The sequence below is a fragment of the Cebus imitator genome, unplaced genomic scaffold (assembly GCF_001604975.1).
Source record: "Cebus imitator isolate Cc_AM_T3 unplaced genomic scaffold, Cebus_imitator-1.0 Scaffold345, whole genome shotgun sequence".
NCBI classification, from domain to species: domain Eukaryota; kingdom Metazoa; phylum Chordata; class Mammalia; order Primates; family Cebidae; genus Cebus; species Cebus imitator.
Genome location: NW_016107660.1, coordinates 155,281 through 158,684, shown reverse-complemented (window position 1 = coordinate 158,684; position 3,404 = coordinate 155,281).

The window sequence follows — 3,404 nt, the reverse complement described above, 5'->3', positions numbered from 1 at the left end:
CACCACCACCACCATCACCACACCACCACCATCACCACACCACCACTACCACCACCTTCATCACCACCAGGAATAAGACAATTGCTGTCCACAGAACTTCAGCATGTGACTCTTGAAATAGCTGACATCTGGAGGAACTATCTGATACTTGTTACTTACACTCCACTCAGCATGAACGGAGGTTGGCAGGGAATTTAGCAGCACATCTTATTTTTAAAATATCTCACACCTCCCCCTCGCCCTCCCTGCCTTCAAAGAGAGGTTTAAGCAATACACTCTTATTTGCTGCTGTAAGAGCCTACCACCTTCTTCTCATGCAAGTTCTTTAAAAAGAGTGCCCAGGCCTGTGACCTAATGCCCAGGTGGGTCACCCAAATTATTTAAGTACAAATAAGACAGCAGCCAAAATCTCTCATTTTCAGGGATGAACTAAGAAGTGAACCTTATAAACCTATAATCAGTCAGGCAACCTTTCTGTCTGTTTCTCTCATATGCATGCATGTACACACACACGCACATACACACAGACACACCCACACACACGCTTTAAACATTGCTTAACAAAAGTCTGCCCACTCTTTCACTGTTCTTTTTCCAAAGGAAGATAATTATCAGGTTAAGAGAATTAAGTTGACTTGACAAAATTAATGGGATTTTTAAATTCAATTGTGACCCGAGAGAAAGCCACCTGCTCTGCTTCTGGCAGAACAGGCTGTCCAAAAGATCTCTGTCCTTGTTCCAGCTGCTGTGAAGTCAGACGAACAAATCTCAGGAGATTAATGCTGGGCACTTAAGCACTTGGAAAGCCCAGGTCCCTGAAGAGTGAAAGCTGCCCTTGATATTTAGTAGTCTCTCTCTGGGGGCCTCAAAAAGCAAATCAAACTAAGAGGAGCGTGGAGGTGCTAGGGGGCACTCTACTATAGGAAATGGCATTGATGAGGTAGCATGAAGTTGGCAGAATTGAAAGTTCTGTGTAATTGCTAATAATGTGGTAAGTGATATCACAGAAAGTAGTGATACCCAACACTGACTAATGACACAGTAATTATGATTAGGAGTAGTTCTAATAAAAACAATTTCAACAGTTTGAGAATTTTACCTTTTCTTGGAACAACAAACAATATTTTATGCAATCAAAAGCTGTCATTCCTCACAGCATTCCTTTAAGTGGCCAAACTGCTCTTCTGGGGTGTGGGTGTGGGTGTGTGTGTGTGTGTGTGTGTGTGTGTGTGACAGAGAGAGAGAGAGAGAGAAAGAGAGAGAGAGAGAGACAGACAGACACAGAGAGGGAAAGAAACAGAGACAGGGAGAGAAGAGGGATAGACAGGGAGATAGAGGAGGGATAGACATAAAGAAACACAGAAGCAATCTTACATGAAATGTTGTCTTTCCTTTTCCCAAGAGTTGAGTATAGGGTTATCATGGACTGGTCTCCAGCCTCCCATGGCAAATTTCCATTATTCTATATTCCCAATGATCAAAATTGGGAAAATGTGGCAAAATCACTTTCTTTCTCAAAAAGAGAAGATATCAATCTAAGTCTGCACTACCAATCAGCTTCTTGAGTGAAGCCTTTAAATCCTTCTTCTAGAGAAGAAAATGTGCTAGATAATGATCACAATTACCATTTTGCTGGCCTTCAGCCACCAGTCTTGCCGTATGACAATTTCAGAGGGCATGATCCTTGCTATGTAGCACCGTGTTGAAAATTACATTTAAGCATTTGGAGATAAGCAATAGATGCTAAGAATGATAATAACATTAATTTTCAGAACATTCTGTATATTGTGGTTAGCATTCTACTTTAGATTATCTCATTAATGCAACAACTTGTAGTAGCTAAAATTATTCCCATTTTACAAAGAAGAAAAGTGTGGTTTGGAAAGTAAAACATCTTGCCCAAGGTCACGCAGGGATTAAATGGTAGGACTGGAACCCAGTGTCTCTGGCTCTGGTTGTACTTTTTTTTTTTTTTTTTTGAGACGGAGTTTCGCTCTTGTTACCCAGGCTGGAGTGCAATGGCGCGATCTCGGCTCATCGCAACCTCCGTCTCCTGGGTTCAAGCAATTCTCCTGCCTCAGCCTCCCGAGTAGCTGGGACTACAGGCGTGTGCCACCATGCCCAGCTAATTTTTGTATTTTTAGTAGAGACGGGGTTTCACCATGTGACCAGGATGGTCTCGATCTCTTGACCTCGTGATCCACCCGCCTCGGCCTCCCAAAGTGCTGGGATTACAAGCGTGAGCCACCGCGCCCGGCTTCTGGTTGTACTTTTAACGCTATACTGCCATTATACACTACCTGTAAAACACCAGGAAGAGTAAGCAACCAGCACCTATTAGCTATCATCAGCTAGCATGCTAGGAAGATCTGGCTTATTACGGAGAAGGTTTAGTGTGTCTCTAGAATGCTGTGAAAAATGCCTCTATAAAGGCATTATGGAGGCTGGCAAATAGTGGGACCAGACGGCTTGGGCTACTTCTGACAGTGTGAGTTTGTGATTGTTTCTGTGCAATGAGCTTAGGAGGACTCAAGAAGAAGAGTGTAATTTGAAAATCGGCTCAGGGAATCAAGGAAAGCTTGCAAAAAGAAGTCATTGTGTTGTCTTTAATTGGTCTGTTATGAAGGAGGAATGCTATTCTCCTTCAGTGAAACAGGGCTTAAATCAACACTGTCCTTCCAAGCAGTTATGGGAGTTAAGGCAAACTTCCCAAGCAAAAGCACATCAATAAAGTGAAAAAAGAGGCAAAATCAGAGACATCTACGAGACAGGAGGAAAGAAAGGAAGGGAGAGAGGAAGAGTTGGAGGGAGGGAGAAAGGAAGGGAAGAAGGGAGGCAGGGAAGAGGGGAGGCAGGGAGGAAGGGAGGCAGGGAGGAAGGGAGGCAGGGAAGAAGGGAGGGAGGGAGGGAGGGAGGGAGGATGTTCCTCCCAAAGCACCAGCAGTTTTTTCCCTAGTTTCCCCTCTAAAGCGTGTAATGCACGACACTTTTTTTTCATGCAGTTCTTTCTTTTCCTCTCAACTGATGGCAGCTAAAGTGGTCTGAGGCCAGCACAATAATGAACTTTGCCCAGAGAAGAGTCCAACAGTAAGGCAGCATCCGCCTTAGCCTGCCTGCATGTTTACCACCTGCTCAGCACAATGTCACCATAAGCGAGCAAAGCTTTCCATGAAGGAAACAAGAAATACAGTGTCTTCCATTTTTTCTGCTTGAGCCTATGGAGCAGAGTAAAGAGGTGAAATCTTTCTTTTCAATGTCTAAATTCATCACAGAAAAGTCACAAGGAACTTCATTAAGTGACAGTCTTGTAACTGAGCTGATCTTCCCCACTGCTTGAGACCAAATTGTTCTTTCTTTAACAGATAGCGGACTGAGTGACCTTCTGCCTTAGAATGCTTAGATGC